We start from the raw sequence: 18,692 nt of genomic DNA, 5'->3' as shown, positions 1-18,692 counted from the left end.
CAGTCTGATCCATCAACTTCATATTAAAGAAATCTTTATATGGAAAGAAGATTCTCAGCTCCTCCTCAGCCATTTAGAATGTCAAAAAGGGAATCATTTAAGAGGTATACAACCAGTTCCCATAAAGGAAAAAAAAAGATGGTAATGATAATAATAAAGCAGGTCACAAATCAGAACTGCGATGCTTTCAGCCAAAGGTCATGAAAAACTTCCAATAAAAGAGTCAGCACCATTATCTTCACATATTAAAGAGTATCTCATATTTATGACTGACTACACATGTTATTTGAACTTCCCTGCTGGCTCAGCAGTAAAGAATCTTCTGCAGAGCAGGAGATGTGGGTTTGATCTCTGCATCGGCAAGATTCCCTGGAGAAGGAAATGGCTACCCACTCCAGTATTCTTGCCTGGGAAATCCCATGGACAGAGGAGCATAGCAGGCTACAGTCCACGGGGTCACAGAAGAGTCGTACACGACTTAGCGACTAAACCACCACCACCAAACAAGTCATTTGCCCAGAGTACATCAAAGATTCACAGCAACCTAATCAGTTAATTCTTTCTTTTCCCTTTTTTAAAAAAATATAAAAATGCAATACCCATTCCAAGATTAAAAGTTAGCAGACATGAGTGGTAAATTATAATTAGTAGCACTAATAAAAACTAATACTGTCAAAATTAATCATCATTATTGAGCATTTTCTACCTACCAGTGATGCCATAATTTAACCTATCCTGATAACAACTCCAAGATTCATCATTTTACAGATGACGAAACTTAGAAAGGTTAAACTCTACACCCAAGGTCACATAGCTTGTAAATGACAGGGCCAGAACTCAAACTCAGGATGTGTTTTATGATACCAAAGTTCATAATTTTAATCACATAATTTACTGCCTTAAAAAATAAGTCTACTCCTTTACAGTCAACCCTCTACCCCAAAATTCCTACTCTACACAACCACTGGTCTATTCTACAACTTCACTAGATTAGTGTTGCCTTTTTGCCCATTTTAGAACTTCACACAGATGGAATCATGTATTATGTAAACATAACGTATGTATTATGTATTATGGTATAAACATGTATTATGGTATAAAGGATGAGGAGCCTCTCCCCTCAGCATGCTTTTTGAGATTTATCTTTATTCTTACCCTGATTAGTAGCTCAGTTCCTTTTTATTGCTGAGTAATATTCCATTAGATGAATCTACCACGATTTGTTTATCCATTCATCTGTGGATGGACATTTTGATTGTTTCTTGTTTGGGACTATCATGAATAATATTGCTAAAAATCATTTGAGGTTTTTGTGGATAGACATTTTCATTTCATTTCTTTTGAATAATTACCTAGACGTGGACTTGATGGATCATAAGGTAAATTTACTTTTAACTTGGGCTTCCCTTATGACTCACTGGTAAGGAACCCGCCTGCCAGTGCAGAAGTGGGTTTGATCCTGGGGTCAGAAACATCTCCTGGAGAAGGAAATGGCAACCCACTTCAGTGTTCTTGCCTGGGAACCGAGGAGCTTGGTGGGCTATAGTCCATGGGGTCAGACACAACTTAGTGAGTAAACAACAATTTTTAACTTTGAATGAAACTGCCAGACTATTTCCCAACGTGGCTGTACCATTCTGTACACCTACCAGCAATGCATGGGATTTCCAGCTGCTCCACTTCCTCACCAATAACGGGTTTTGTCAGTCTTTTTAACTTCAGCCATTCTAGTGGGTGTGAAGTGATAGCTCATCATGGTTTTAATTTGCCATTTCCAGATGACTAAATATGTTGAGTGCCTTTTCATATGAATATTACCTACTTGTATATCTTCTTTTTTAAAGTACCTATGTGTTAAGTCTTTTGCCAATTAAAAAAAATTGGGGTTTTTAATCTTCTTGTTGAGTTGGGTGAGTTCCTTATACATATGGCAAAATCATCAGTCGCAGTAACTTATAGCTCAGAGGAAATCACTAGGGTTTGGGGGATCCCAAAGTATGAGCACTTCTCTAGATTTGGCTTTTCCTGGTCAGTAGAGTCCCCTCCAGCACTTAGAAAACAGGGCATTTATGGAACAGACTTCCTGAAACATCAATACCAACTACACACCCCCACACACAGTGGCACACCAGCTTCCCGTTCCTACTGCAAACCTTGTCCAAGCCCCATCAGCTGTCTCTGAAGATCCCACCCCACAAAGAACGAGAAGGATGACTTGGGTGTCAGTTTCCAATGCAGCCATTAAGTTTGACTCTCTTCTCCCTGAAGTTCCCCCAGCAGCTTTAGACCTTAAGTCACGGTGTTAAAGGAGGCGAGGTCACATCACAGAGGGAGATGGTGGCCTGACAGTGCATTTACTTTCAGTTTCACGCACTCATACTTGCAGCTCAACTGAAAAAACTTCTAATGTTTTCAATCCACCCAAATCCTCATTTCTGAGATCCTTCTCTTGGCTTGGGGGACTCCTTGACTCAGCAGCCCCAGCCCCACTGCCTTTCGGCTAGGGCCACGGAGTGGAGTGTACGGCAACCGAAGCAAGCACCATCCAGGCCACCGCTCAGCTCAGCCCCTAAAGATGCTAAGAGGCAGAACACGGAAGGGCTCCTACTCCTCCTGCCCCCACCACCCTTGCCCGCCACGTGGGTGAGAGCATTCCCTACCAGATGCCAGAGTCTTTCCATATCCCCTAGCCCAGCCCGCAAGGCACTCATCCTTCCTCTTTCAAGAAGCCACGTCTCTGTCAGCATTCCATTCTTATGGCTGTCAAGAACTGGGAGGCGGTTGAGATTCTAGACTCTCCTTGCAAGCCAACAAAGTCACCCGTCACTGTTTCACGGAGACTGGCAGATGACATGGTAGTCCCAGGACAGAGACAGGGGACTTATCACACCCAGCACGGCAAGGAATGGAAGCACTGTGTGTGTTTTGGTTCCCTTGTTGCCCCCACGTCCCACAGAGCAGATGTGGAGAGGTGCCCAGGTGTATGCTATGTGGGTAGTGGGTTTACACTGAGGAACCCTGAGCCTAAGGAACCTGAATCGTTTATAATGGGCTGAAGCACATCTGCCCTTTGTCCAAAGGGAGCTATCATCTGTATGACACTGGATGTATAAGCAAATCTGTCCTCTGCTACGACAGGAGTCACTAACTCGATCATCCAAGGCTTTATGCTATACAAACATCCTGGAGAAAGCTGCTTAAAAGGCCTGTCACTGCCTCACTTGTAACAACTACAAAACTACAAAGACCCATGGGGAGCTGTCTCCCAACAGTATACCTACTTATTTTAGCAACGTGCTTTGTACTTCAAGTGTTCGGGTCTTGTATATATTTTGGTAACTTTATCCCTAAGTGTTTTGTGTTTTTTGATGTATTGTAAATGGCCTTATTTTCCAACTGGTTGGTTGTTGCTAGTATATAGGAATTCAACTGACTATTTTACATTGTCCATGTATCTTACAACCTAGCTAAACTCACTGAATCTTGTGTAGAGTCCACAGGATTTTTTTAGAAAGATAATCCATATTATTTGAAAATAACAATTCTCTGTATTATTATTTATAATAACAATAACATGTAGTTCTTCCTTTCCAATCTGCACGTCTTTTGTTTCTTTTGCCTTACCATACAGGCTAGGACTTCCAGTAAAATGTTGAATAAAAGTGATAAGAGCAGACATCTTTACCTTGTTTCCAATCTTAATCTTAGCTGTAGGTTTTTCATAAATTCCCTGTTGGGTTGAGGAAGGCAACTTATAGTGCCAGTGTGTAGTTGTTTCTTTTTTCAAAAGGATATCTAATCATATGTTTTTTTCTGCAACTAGTGAGATAAACATATGGATTTCTCTCCTTTGTGAAAGTCACTCAGTTGTGTCCGACTCTTTGCGACCCCATGGACTGAACAGTCCATGAAATTCTCCAGACCAGAATACTGGAGTGGGTAGCCTTTCCCTTCTCCAGGGGATCTTTCCAACCCTGGGATCAAACCCAGGTCTCCCACATTGCTGGCGGATTCTTTACCAGCTGAGCCACAAGGGAAGCCCAAGAATACTGGAGAGGGTAGCCTATCCCTTCTCCAGCATATCTTCCCAACCCAGGAATAGAACCGGGGTCTCCTGCACTGCACGTGAATTCTTGACCAACTGAGCTATCAGGGAAGCCCATTTTCTCTTTTAATCTTTGAGTTATATTGATTTTTTTTTTATTAAACCAATTTTGCACTGCTGAAAAAAACCCCACTCAGTAAAAGTATATACAATTATATTCTATATATATTGCCAAATTCTGTTGGCTAATACTTTATTAAGTAATTTTGTCTATACTTATAAGGGCTCTTGGTCTGTAGTTTTTTTGTAGTGGCTCTCTGGGGACAATGCCAGTCTAACAAAATAAGTTGGAACATTGCCCCTTTTCAATTTTCAAGAAGCATCTACATGGAACTGTTACTATTTCCTCCTGAAATGTTTGTTAGAATTCACCAGGAAAGCCATTTATTTAACTATCAATTCAATTTCTTAAATAGATGTAGGGTTACTTGGGTTATCTCTTTCTTTCAAATGACCTTTGATATTTGATAGTTTGTATCTTTTAAGCAATATGTCTATCCCTCTAAGTTTCCAAATTTATTACCATAAAGTTACACATAATATTATTTCAATGCCTGTAGAGATGGAAACTCTTCATTTCTTATTTTGGTAGTTTCTGTCTTTTCTCCTTTTTTTTCCTGATCAGTCTGATCGGAGATTTTTCAGTTTTATTGATCTTTTTAAGAATCATTTGGGCTTCATTGATTTTTCCCAACAGTTTGTCCATGTTTAATTTGATTGACTATTATCTTTATCTCCTTCCTTCTGCTTACTTTAGATTTGTTTCTTCCAGAAGCTTAAAATGGAAGCACAGATCAGGATTCAACAAACCATAGCCTACAGATCAAATTAAGTCCACAGTCCATTTATGTATTGCTCTCCAACCAAGAATGATTTTTACATTTGTAAATAGTTGGGAGAGGGGCCTAAAAACCTAAAATAGTTGCCATCTGGCCCTTTATAGAAAGTTTGTCAACACTTGGTTTAGATCATTGATTTTAAACCTTCTTTCCTAAAATAAACATTTAGTGTTAAAAATTCCCCCAACACTGCTTTAACTGCATTCTGCTAATCTCAATGTTTTTATTATCATTCACTTCAAATCTTTTCTAATATTCCTTGTGATTGCCTCTTTGACCCATGGAAAATAAAGAAGTGTGCTATTTAATCCCCAAATATTTGAGGATTTTTCTACCTTTTATTATTGATTTTTAATTTACTCCTATCATTGTCAGAGAATGTAATACTGTACCATTTCCATTGTGTGAGATGACATTTGGAGACTTGTTTAAGGCTCAGCATTTGGTCCACCTTGGTGAACAGTGCACGCATATCTGAAGAGAATATGTATTCTGTGGCTGCTGAGAGTAGCGCCCCATAAATGTCCAATAGGTCAAAATGGCTGAGAGTGCTGTTCAGATCTTCCAGCCTTTCTTTTCCCTCTTCTATCCATTACTGAGAAAAACTGTTAAAATTCTCAAATATGATTGTGGGTTTGTCTGTTTCTCCTGTGCATTTTTACTTCTTCATGTATTTTAAAGCTCTGTTATTAGGAAGAACATGTCCTCTTCTGACTGGTCCTATTAAAAGAGACCAGGAGCTATAGGACTAGGAGTCTCCCTTGGAAGTAGGAGTAAAGTTCAAACTTCCAACCAGAAAAGGTCTGATTAGTCTGGCCAGTCTCTAAGTAGCATGGGCTGTGCAGAGTTCTGAAGCCAGCACACCTCACAGGCCACTGAGTAGACTGTAATAACTGCTTTACGATTAGACACCCCTAGCTGTTTCAATCAGGGTCACATGCAGGGCAGGGTGGCTTCCACTAAAAGAAAACTCTCAGAAGGAGCTTGTGGGCATGGCAGGAAAGGGTTTGGCCATCTAGTGACATGAATCACCACTCTAATTTTATCCCTTAGGAATGGAAGATATGCCCTAGCACATGCAACCTCATCACTCCTGTGTTGAGGACCACTCCAAGAAAAGAGAGAAAGAGAGGATCTTCACAAGCCGACAGGACAGAGGAGCTGTAGTTCACCTCATGTATCTGAAGGGTTACCTCTCAAGGTATGGAAAAAAAAGAATACCAAACATACAATGCATTTCCCATGCTTCCAATCTTTTCTGCTCATAAAACAAAGTTTTAAAAGCTTTAGTTTTTAACTACTTTTTTATTTTTATCAGTATTTACTTAACAAATATGTATTGCTTCCCAACTTTGTGGAAGGAAATTAACCAAAGCCCTTGCCCAGACAGACCTGAGAAGTCAACAGAAGAGTGGCATGATCACAGCTGTAGTTCGGGAGGATTAACTTCATCTTGGTGTTTTATTGGACTGAAGGCAGGGAAACCAGTTAAAGGCTATTACAGTAATCAGTTCAAGACAGAGATAAATGGAGGGTCTGATTTAGGACATTAAAATAAATAAATACAACATAAAAACAATGTAAGACAGAAACGACAAATGCTCTATGCTTTCACACTTTCAATTTTTTTTTTTTTTGAGACTATTATCAGAGCTGAAGCACTGTTCTTTTTCTTAGTTACAGGTTGAAGACAACCTGGTAAACAACTATTTTCATTCTTGCACATAATAATATAAAGTGGTGATCTATCACATTATAGATGATAACTTGTCAGATGTTGGGACAGAAACATCTGGATGCTTAAGAACTACACTTTTGTACCTAGAGCTTACCACCAGCACTAACTGGTTAACAATAATACTTGGATTTTAGCTTCCATTTCTAAGGTCTAGCATCAACAACTCAAAAACTAGGTACAGAATTACATTTCTCAAACTAAACTGGGAGCGGTGGACTGTAAGACATGAGTCTTGAAGAAATGCTGGAAAGTTCGTATTTTCATTTCAGTAATATATTTTTTAAAAAAGTATATTCTGGATTACCACCATCATTGGTACCAGAATTAGAGTGGGCTAAAGAAAAAGGTATATAAGGATCTTACAAGGTAAATGATATATGTAAGCTGCGTGGAAGTCAAACCACCTAATCGGTGATTTAAGGAGGAAAGTTCTGTGACACTCAAACTTAGAAAAATAGTGTAGGAGTTGAGTTATCATATGATACACAGCATGGGGCTTCCCAGGTGGCTCACTGGTAAAGAATCTGCCTGCCAATGCAGGAGATGAGCTTCGATCAGGGGTCGGGAAGATCCCCTGGACTAGAACCTGGCAACCCCATGTATTCTTGCCTGGAGAATTCCATGGACAGAGGAGCCTGGCAGACTACAGTCCATGGGAGCCCAAAGAGTCTGAGGCGACTGAGTGACTGAGCACGCACACCCACACACAGCGTATAGAAAGCTCCACGTCTAGTCAAGGCAGACAATGGCATATTGACTATGCAAGCGAAGTTTCCATTTCATCAAAACATCATTCATCACCCTAAATTTTACTGGCTCTATACTTTTATTTATATTTTATTTATACTTCCCTAAAAGCAATAAGCATAAGGAATTTATATACATCTAAAAACTAAGTATTTTAATACAGTGAAACTATTTAGGCCAATACTGACAATTCACAATATTTTTTCCCTTTAAAGGGGGACTGTATATTATTCATGCTTTAAGACTAACACGGAGGAAAAAACATGGAGATTCAAATCAGAAAGATGTGTTTCCAAATCTTGACTCTCCTCATTGCTTATCATGCAGCCCTAAGCACTGATCTCTCTAAGCCCCAGTTTACTAGCAGAGTTACTGTGAAGATAGTTATGTGGTATGCTAAAGTGCAAATGAAAATTCTTCTCTTCTTTCTATATCTAAATTAGCTTCTCCTGATTTCTCTGTTTTGTTTAATTTTTACAATTTGGGGGGGTGGGGTGGGCGCTGCACCACATAGCTTGTGGGATCTCAGTTCGCTGACCAGAGACTGAACCGGGGCCCTGGGCAGTGACAGCTCGGAGTCCCAACCACTGGACCACCAGGGAATCCCCTCTCCATAGAATTTTTAATCCGTCATATATCATGCAGATTACACCTTCACAATATCTCCTTCCCACTGAAACCAACAGTTTTTAAATCTCCAAAGGTCAGAGCCAACTACCATATTTTTTACTTTTATCTTCTCTTACCTGCGACATCCCACAGAAGAAGCTACAGGACTTATCTCACCCGAGTGCACCTCTGAGGCTGTCACTTTCCTACTCAAACATTTTCTATAACCCTCAAGGCCTTCTGCATTAAGGCCCTACCCAACCTATCCTTCCAATGTTACCTCCACCAATTCCAAAAGTGAAAGTTTCCTGGAGGAAGGAATGGCAGACTACCCCAGTATTCTTGCCGCGAGAACCCCATGAACAGTCTGCAAAGGCAAAGATACAGAGGCGCCTCCAAGCCCTAGCACGGTACATGACAACAGTAGATATACCCAACAGTAACATTCGAAAAAAAAAGTAGTGGGAATCTGCAATGCTCCTCTTCACCAAAAAAGACACCCGACTAACTCCACCAACATAACTCTTCACTGCTTTCTAACACACTTCTGACTATTAATAGGCAACTCTTTCAACAATAATCTAAAAATTGGTCTGTAAAGACAATCACAAGGAATCACAAAAAGACAATGGCAATGGGTGATTTCAAAAACAAAACAAAAAAAGCCAATGAATGAGTATGCTTCTTTATTTTATTTATTGGGCTTCCCTGGTGGCTCAGCTGGTATATTCCGCCTGCAATGCGGGAGCTGTGGGTTCGATCCCTGGGTTGGGAAGATCCCCTGGAGAAGGAAACAGCTACCCACTCCAGAATTCCAGCCTGGAGAATTCCAGGGACTGTATAGGGGTAGCAGAGTTGGGGACACGACTGAGCGACTTTCATTTATTTTATTTTTAAAATTCTTAGTACTGACTTAGCAGCTGAGTTGGCAGAGACCAAACAACTGCAGTGTAAGAGCTATTAAAAAAAAACAGTAACAACAATCAAATTCCTACTGGATAAAACATCAGGAAAAAACGATTTTAAAAACTCATTAACTAAACCCTCTGAGTACCCCTCAGTTATTTCCTCTGAAAATATATTTTTGGTCTCTCAGTCCTCTAGTGAATGCATTTGGACACAATGTGCGAGCTATACACACACATACACACAAAATATTTCCTCTCTGAATAAAACACACAAAGAATAAAACTGTATGACATGCTATGACATCATCTCTTTGTACGAAACTTGGATATGGAAAACCATTGCTAATCATAAACATTACCAGGGGACATTTCTTAAACATTCATCTCTCTGTTCACTCATATACTCAACCTTCAACTGACCCAACCTACCACTACAAAAGCTGGGGGAAAAAAAAAATCAGAGGGCCCCAAATTAATGTATAAAAATGTGATTCACATGTAACTTTTCAGTAACACTACTGTTGAGGATCTGCAGCACAATCTAAAACATACATGGATCTTCAGGCAACCTAACAAAACCAGACTGTGGCTGTCAATGGCTCAATCAGCCCAATTCTCCAGCTCTTGAAACAAAGGACTAAAAAGTCCAGTAGGTTAAATAAAACGGAGGTCTCAATTCGTCTTTAACCAACTTAAAATTTGACTCATATCAAGTGTGAGCATCAAGTCATCACAACTTCCTTCTTAACAATGAAGGCAAAACTTGTGAACCAAAATAGGGCTCCCAAAGCTGTATTTCACTTGGATCATAAAATCTACTGTAAAATCTTCCATAACTTTACTCTCTGAATTCATGAAATGGATGCGAGGCAGGGAAACACATGGATATCAGATATGACTGGCAGTATCTCAATTGTCATCTGCCTAATGGCAGGGGCCAAGGAGTCCTCTATAGATGACAGAGCCATCAAAGAAAGAGACAACATTTTCAGTGATTACAGAACTGGTCCACAGGCTCACAAAACGTGAACATCCACACCCCAACAAGTTACAGACTATGATCTAAGACCCAGAGCTTAAATGCCAAATAAAATGCCAACGTTCGGCCTCCCTAGAGAAACGTACAACCACATAAACTGCTGGACATCATCAAACCAACACCCGCTGGAGTGGATATTTTAAACATTCAATCAGGAAACCAGGATAACTGCTAGCGGTTCCTCTAGGCCTCAGCAGCAGCCTTGGGTATAAGAGCAAACTCGAGTCCTCTTAATACTCAAAAGAATAATGTTGATGTCATAACGAGGCTGCTGATCCTTTGCACTCTGAACTAGCCCTTCCTTGATCCGCGGGGCGATCCTTCGCCCACCCGCCCCCTCCCCACAAATAAAGCGACCTCGCAACGGAGCAGCCCTCGGGTAGCCCCTGGCTCCTCTACCTCCGGCGGCGGCCGCTTTCTCCTCCCTCCGGCTCGAGGTGGGGGCTCCAGAAGGTCCCGGGCAATCCCGAGCCCGGGCGGTGCTGCTTTTGCGTGTGCACGGTGGCTCCGGCCAGCCGCTTCCTCCCTCGTCTGCCGGACCTGGAACGCTACTGGGGAAGCCGGGGGCCGCGGACGGAGTCCCGGGTGGCGACGCCGCCGCGGCCGCCGCCTCTGGTATGTCAGGGGCCGGGATTGTATTTCGAAAGATCCGCCATTTTCACCTCGTCATCACCATCACAGCTCAGCAGCTTCCCCGACAGCCCGAGCCCGGGCCGCCGCCGCCGCCGCCGCCAGTAACCTCCCCCTTCCTCCTCCTCCCCTCCCCGGCCCTCCCCTCCGGAGAGGCGCACACCCACATATCCGGGGAAACCTCCCGCCGGCCCCGCCAACCTTCAAATGCTCGGGGAGACACCACTGCACACACAGCCCACGCCGAGACCTTTCACCCCGCCACGGAGGTGAAATCGCGCTACCTGCGGGGTCCCCAGTCCGGCATACTTTTGTTTTGAAGAGCAAAAGAAAAAAAAAAAGCGGAAGGGGGCAGAGGGACCACCAAGAGCTTCCACTCTTTGCCACTTCAGGACAGCAACTTGAGAGATGACGGAATGCCTTTGATGCGCTGTGTCCATCGCAGACACGAAAAAAAAAAAACAGGATCAAGACCTGTAATGTCCTTCACCAGCTCTGACATTTTCCTCCACCGCCAGCACCGCTTTTTGACAGAATGGGCTGTCTCCCACCGCACTTCAGACCTCTCTGAGACATTTGTAAATTTACAGGCATTGATTCTTCTGCAGATACCGTGGTCAAGACGTCTGAGTTTTCAAAATAAAAGTTCCGAACTGTTTCCTCTTAACTTCCTCTGATCAATTCTGTCCATAAACACCGTGACTTCCAGTTCGTCTGTCACTGGTTTAAGACGTCAAAGAGCAACTAGGTTTAAAATGTACGGATCCTACTCACGAGTGAACAATCTCTACAGAAATATACCTCGGAGTTAAAAATTTTTTTGCCAAACGTTTTTAGAACCTAAGTCATCAAATTAAAAAAAAAATCTACCGCTGAAATTTTTGATACAGTGAAAATACGCAGCGTGCTTTAGAAAAGACCCTAGAATTACCGACCCAGCTCCACCAGCATCTCTCATCATGTAGTTTAATAAATAACTAAAAGAGAAGACAGGCATGTTTTAATCATCAAAGAAATAACAAGAAGACATAAGCTGCATGGCTTCTGAAAGGCATAAAAATTTTCAAAAGAACTAAATTGGCTACCTTTGCTAATTTCACATTTGATAACCACCCGTTTTTTAAAAGGTGAATTCTGTGCCCAACTACAGCATAAGCTCTAAAAGACCTGTCTGAAATGAGCAAACTGAATTTCCAGGTTTCGAACAGAGCCACTCTACTGTCTTTTTTTAGAAGTTTGTTTAAGAAAAGAAGGGTAGAAGCTGAACAAGGCATTTCATTTCCTTACCTGGCTTGAATGACAACTCCACAGAAAAGTCGATAGCTTCAGGCTTAAACAAGCGCTATCATCACCCAGCCCAGTCGCCGTTTTCTATATGCAGCCGGCTAGACGCTGAGAGTATCCAGCCTTCCCAATTTTTTCATCTGTAAACTTTACTTCCCCACCGCCAGCCCCGGCCACCCGCACTCCGCTTGGTGCTTACCGTTGCTTGGCCAAGCTAAGGGCTGGCCCGCTCCCTACCCCGTGCACCTCGGGAACATTATGACATTTGGCCGGTGGGCTTCGCGAGGAAAACGGACAGACACGAAGAAGACACCACTACAAAAGGGGCACGGGAAGGACGGGGCGGCGGGCAGCAGGGAAAAGGAGGGGCTGGTACAAAATGACACAGCAGCCAAACCGGTTCCCAGAAACCCGGGGCCGACACGGCGGCTCCTCGGGCCGCGCAGCGTGCGTGTCAACAGCCGCGGGAGCCCTTCCTCCGTATCGCCGGGAAGGGCGGGCTGCCGGCCGAGCGCCTGCCCAGCCGGGTGACAGCCGCCCTCTCGAGTGCCGGCGGGAAGGGGCCGAGCCGGGAGGATCCTCCCGCCTCCTGCGGCCCGGGGGATGGGGCGCGGCGGCCCCCAAGACTGCAGGTTCCCGCTCTCCGCCACGACCCCTCTAGCCCGGGCTCCCGGAGGGGGCGGTCCGGCGCCCCCGCCCGAGCCGCCACCCGCAGCGCCCCCTTTCCCGCCCGCCCGCCCAGGGGCCCCCCACCCCGGGGGGCTGACACTCACCAAAGCCGCCGGCGCCGCCGCCTCCTTCTCACGCCGCGCTCCCTGGGCTCCCAGCAGCCGCGGCGGCGGCGGCGCCTCCGAGACACAGACCCGGGTTTGTTCAAAATCACGCGCCCAGCGCCATTCCACCGCCGCATCCCATAATACGCTGGGCCCTCCCCTCCCGCGCGCCCCTCTCGACCCGCCCCTCCGCTCGGCCCGCCCCGCCTCCCCGGCCGGCTTCCTTCCCGCCCCTTCCGCGGCGCCTGGCCCCGCCCCTTGGCAACCCTACCCGGCGTCATCCCGCAAAGCGCCGCGAGTGCGCTCCGGCTCCACGTGACTCCGAGTGGGCGCTCTGTCAAAGCTTTCGCACGGAATGTTCCATCCGGCTGAACCCAGGAAGGGGGGGAAGCGCGGGATCGCGCCTGCGGTTGGAGGGACTGCCTTATCGTCCAGCTTTCCTTGTTAGGAAGTCTGTGCAGTAGGTGCGATTTCCAGCGTCTTGCCGCTGTTTGATGTTCTTGCGTGGGAAAGTAATCGGTCGTCACATAATGCCAAATCTCTTAGTTCCTGAGGCGCTGGTTTTGCAGGGGTCGCTAAAAAGCCCCTGGAACAGCACGCAGAGTTAAACTTATTTTGAAAGGGACTTTTTTTTTTTTTAAGGTGTACCGCCAAGACTAACACAATCCAAATTCTTGGTATTTGTTCACCTTTTCCTTGTATTTTTCCCGCTATTCTTTTTATAAAGTAAGAAAAGATACCCAAATTTGGAGTTGGATCAGCACACGCACCTCTGTTAATAACTGCCCTGTGTGAGACAAAAACTGCAGAGGAAACAACAGAAAATACACAGAGTATGCGTAATATAAATGCTGTGGTACAGTCTGTAATTGCTGATGGAGCACCGAGGACATTCAGGTCAACGAGGGAGGCTGTAGCTTAGGAACACAATGGAGGAGGTGAGGCATGCTGTAGTGGAACCAGCAGTCACTTTGGAGTCAAGCAGTCCTGGTTTCAAATTCTGGCACCTAATTGGTATATAACGTTATCAAGTTTCTTTTCCCATCTACAAAAGAAAAATAACAAAGCTTCCCAGGATCCTGACAATCATGTAAAGTGAGGGGTGTCAAGCAGCTACACACACTGTCTGCCTCAAATGTTAGTTTTATTTTGCCAGAATCAACAGCACACCCATCCCATCTACCTCAAATTCTATGGTTAGGATTTAGCAAGGCAGTTCAGTTCAGTTCAGTCACTCAGTCGTGCCCGACTCTTTGCGACCCCATGAATTGCAGCACGCCAGGCCTCCCTGTCCATCACCAACTCCCAGAGTTTACCCAAACCCATGTCCATCGAGTCGGTGATGCCATCCAACCATCTCATCGTCTGTCGTCCCCTTCTCCTCCTGCCCCCAATCCTTCCCAGCATTAGGGTCTTTTCGAATGAGTCTTTTCTCATGAGGTGGCCAAAGTATTGGAGTTTCAGCTTCAACATCAGTCCTTCCAATGAACACCCAGGACTGATCTCCTTTAGGATGGACTGGTTGGATCTCCTTGCAGTCCAAGGGACTCTCAAGAGTCTTCTCCAACACCACAGTTCAAAGGCATCAATTCTTCGGCGCTCGGCTTTCTTCACCGTCCAACTCTCACATCCATACATGACCACTGGAAAGTGGCATGAAATTAGCAGAGGCCGGGTCTGTGCAAGGAAATGTTGAAAAAGCTGAATGATGCCCAGGCGTTATTAAGGATCAGTAGGTGAGTTCCATTTATGAAGAGCTTTTAGGGCTAGTTAAGAAAACAAGAGTCGGACACGACTGAAGCGACTAAGCAGCAGCAGCAGAAAGAAAGCATCCTCGTGGTTACCATGGGGGACCTCTGGAAGGAAGAAGAGAGTGAGATGGGTGCCCAAACCTGGCTGGAAACTAGGGAAACAAAGACTCTCCCACAAAAGGAGAAAAATTCTCAGGTTATTCCACAAGGCTAGCGTAATCTGGATACTAAAAACCCCCCAAGGCAAAGAGCACCAAAAGAAAAGGAGAATTCTTCTTCTATTCTCACTATGACTTTGTTACAAAGACAAAATTGAGTATAAGACATAAAATCCAGTAACAGAATAATAAAAAAATTCACACCGTAACAAAGTACACTTCATTCCAAGAATGATGATTTAACATCGAGAAATCTACTTAGGATGTTTGTTAAATTAAAGGAGAAGAGCCAAATGATATTTCTTAGAGACGTTTCATATAACATTCAACAGCCATTTCTCTTTTTTTAAAGTGTGTAATTCAGTTGTTTTTAGTTTATTCACAAAGTTATGCTCCCATCACCACAGTCAATATTAGAGCTTTTTTTTTTTGGCCTTGCTGTGTGGCCTGCAGGATCCTAATTTCCCAATCAGGGATAGAACCCAGGCATCCTGCAGTGGAAGGGAAGAGTCACAATCACTGAAGCACCAGGGAATGCCATCAACAGCGATTTCTGAATTTTAAAAATGCTCAGTAAACTAGAAATAAAAGCACAGTTCCTTAATTAGATCAAGATTATCATCAGAAAACAACAGTAATATCATACATTAGAGTAAAAAGGCAGACGCACATTAAAATCAGGGACCCACAAGGATGCAGAGCTATAACAGTTATTTAACATTTTACAGGGCATCCTAGCTAAGTCCAATAAATAAGAACATTAAATAGAGAGGTTTAAATGTGAGAAAAAGAGACAAAATGGTCTTTATTAAAAAATAATCACAAAGAGCTCAGTGTTGTGGTTAATTTCATGGCCTCTGGAACTAGACTGGCTGGGTACAAATTCTGGCCCTGCCACTTAGTAACTGTGTGAACCTAAGCAAGTTACTTTCCTCTTGCACCTCTGCTTCCTCATCTGTAAACTGGAAATCAAGTATCATCACAAGGTTGTCATGAAGATTAATAAGGTATTAGGAGAAGGCAATGGCACCCCACTCCAGTACTCTTGCCTGCAAAATCCCATGGACGGAGGAGCCTGGTAGGCTACAGTCCATGGGATCGCTAAGACTCAGACACAACTGAGCGACTTCACTTTCACTTTTCCCTTTCGTGCACTGGAGAAGGAACTGGCAATCCACTCCAGTGTTCTTGCCTGGAGAATCCCAGGGACGGCAGAGCCTGGTGGGCTGCCGTCTATGGGGTCACACAGAGTCGGACACAACTGAAGCGACTTAGCAGCAGCAGCAGCATGTGTAAAGCACATGGAACAGTGCCTGACTTGTGGTAAGCACTCATGACTGAAAATTAGTAATAATCAAAGCTACAATACAGCCTAAAATAAATCTAACTTTTTACTTTTTCAAGGAGAGCATTCTTAGCCCCTAAGAACCACTGTTCAAACAAAAGGGAAATTTTGTTTATATTTGCCTCAGGGTTTTTCCAGATGGACTAAAAGCATTTATTTAGTAAGTATTTGTTGATCATCTACCAAATCCTAAACACTCAGCAAGGCAGTGAGAATGAAGTGGTGAACACGGCAGAGGACAGAGCACTCTATCCTGTGGAACTTTCTGCCACGGTGAAACTGTTCTGTATCCACACCATCTGATAGAATAGCCACTTGTCACCTGTGGCTGTCAAGCAAAGGAAACATGGCTAGTATGAATTTTCATTTTATGTCATTGTCATTAATTTAATAAATAGCCACACGTGGCTGATGACTACAGCACTAGACAGCACAGTTTTACAGAAAGTAACAGGCAAAAACTATCAGGAAAAAATTAAGAGATTTTAAATAACAAGAGTTTCTCAGGAAGATATTAAAACAAAAAAATTAAAGGATGGTGTAGAGGTATGAGTTATTTAGATGAAAAAACAAAATGTATTACTGGACACTTATTATGTGCCAGATATACTGCTAGATACAAAGTGCACACAAGCTAATAAAATTTTCTTAAAATACGTTCATTTCCAAAAGATTATTTAGAAGTTCCTTTGCTCTTGGGTCCATTTTCATAAATCCAGATGTCTCTATAAAGCAACCATCATGCGTAAATCTATATAGGTGCAATTATCACTTTTATTTCTCTTTCATTATCACATAACTTTTTATAATAGATACACAAACCCCTCATCAACAATTTTAAAATCCAAAATGTTTTGAAAACTGAAAAGTTTCTGGAAGCTTATGGCAAACTCATTTAGAAGGAAGAGCAATGTAACAATAAGGTATTAATGTTCTCTAGAACATCTCATGTGAATATACATATGTGTCAGTGCATAGACATGAATGTGTTTGATTATGGAATTTGATAAAGGCTAAAGAGTTTGGAAGGAACTTTCTGAGGTGGTGGAAATGTGTTTGACTGTAATTGTGGTCTTGGTTGTATAAGGGCATATACCATGGCCTAAACTCACTGAGTATACTTACAATGGATGTGTTTTATTATAACACATGTGTAAATTATACATTAAAGTTGGTTTTAAAAGGGGAAAAAAAAGACAGTTATTAAAATTTGTGCACTTGCTTTCTAAAATCCAAAATATCCTCAATTCCAAAACACATCGCTACCCAAGGGTTTGGAATAAGGGAATGTAGATCAGTATCAGGGATTCCCTGGTAGGTCAGCAGTAAAGAATCTGCCTGCAATGCAGGAGTCACAGGAGATGTAGGTTCAATCCCTGGGTTGGAAAGATTCCCTGGAGGAGCGCATGACAACCCACTCCAGTTTTCTTGCCTGGAGAATCCCATGCACTGAGGAGCCTGGTGGGCTACAGTCCATAGGGGTTGCAAAGAGCTGGACACGATTGAAGGGACTTAGACTCACATATGCAGATCAGTATCGCTTTGAACACATGCCAGGTTTTTTCACTTCTGGTGCAGGATGTGATTAATAATGTTAAACCACCTAAAAAAACAAAACCAACCACTAAAATCATCTGTTGATACCAAGTAAAGTTCATTTACTTTTCCTCTGGCTTTATGATTCCTTTGCCTCCATATTAGTCATTTTTGTGTTTCTACTACAAAGGATAGAAGTAGGGGCTCCTCTGTTTTGTTCTGATGTTGTTGTCCTGTTAGGGTTATAACCATCCCTGTGGTTAGGAATGAATGGGGTTTTCCCTTGGAGGAAGTAGATATTGCCAATATCAGTCATCCTGGGAGGCACATCTTGAGACAGGATATGGGAACTTGAAAGAAGGGCTCACACAGAGAGAGGGAAGTGCTTCTTCTTTCTCAGCTTTTCTTATTCAGACTTGGACACATAGAGTTTCAGGCTTCCTTGGTGGCTCAAATGGTAAAGAATCTGTCTGCAATGCAGCAGACCCCGAGTCGGGAAGATCCCCTGGAGAAGGGAATGGCAACCCACTCCAGTATTCTTGCCTGGGAAACCCCAAGGACAAAGGAGACTGGCAGGCTACAGTCCCTGGGGTCGCACAGAGTTGGACATGACTGAGCAATTAGCATTCACAAAGAGTTTAATGAGTTTGAAGGAATATGTTCCCCTTTTCTCTAGTTGGGAAAAGAAAATGTCTGCCTCCAGAAAGACTAAAAACTAGGAAGCTGTTTTTTTAGTTGACTTCTTTAAGTATTCAATTTGTTTATTTATTTTATTTTTGGCTGTGCTGGGTCTTTGTTGCTGTGCATGAGCTTTTCTCTGGTTGTGGCAAGTGGGGGCTTCTCTTTAGCTGAGATGCGTGGCTTCTCATTGCAGTGACCTCTCTAGTTGTGGAGCACTGGCTCTAGGGCTGGGGTTCCGTAGTTGTGGCACACAGGCTTAGTTGCCCCTCAGCACGTGGAATCTTCTCGGACCAGGGATCAAACTGATGTCCCCTGCATTGGCAGGGGAATTCTTAACCACTAGAATTGTGGCTCAGCTGGTAAAGAATCTGCCTGCAATGAAGGAGACCTGGGTTGGATCCCTAAGTTGGGAAGATTTTAATTCTGGGCCCAAGCTAATAGGGCATTAGCTACCTAGGGCATACTCTTCTCCTAATGGATCACAGGAACATAACAAAATGGAGTAGAAACATGGTATCCTTTTTAAGGTTACCCCTCTGCTTTAACTTG

At 43.4% G+C, this 18,692-nt stretch overlaps 1 protein-coding gene across 20 annotated transcripts in view; it reads right to left on the bottom strand.

Annotated features, from left to right (window-relative positions):
* Positions 1-12,822, bottom strand: part of LIN54 (lin-54 DREAM MuvB core complex component) — a 63,583-nt gene extending 50,761 nt beyond the window's left edge. For 5 of the 20 annotated variants that reach the window (XR_014080385.1, XM_081583122.1, XM_081583199.1 and 2 more), the window contains exon 1: positions 12,673-12,822. The gene's annotated coding sequence lies outside the window, so the exon portion shown is untranslated. Of the gene's footprint in view, positions 1-10,384; positions 10,729-10,816; positions 11,153-11,902; positions 12,572-12,672 lie in introns of those variants that run through there. The other 15 variants (XR_014080342.1, XR_014080387.1, XM_081583142.1 and 12 more) reach the window with 7 other exon arrangements.
* Between the last annotated feature and the right edge of the window lie 5,870 nt (positions 12,823-18,692).

Source organism: Giraffa tippelskirchi, chromosome 1, assembly GCF_054371585.1.
Source record: "Giraffa tippelskirchi isolate mGirTip1 chromosome 1, T2T-mGirTip1v1.2.pri, whole genome shotgun sequence".
Taxonomy (NCBI): domain Eukaryota; kingdom Metazoa; phylum Chordata; class Mammalia; order Artiodactyla; family Giraffidae; genus Giraffa; species Giraffa tippelskirchi.
The sequence above is the reverse complement of the archived record's forward strand: the minus strand, read 5'-3'. Positions and strand labels throughout refer to the sequence as shown.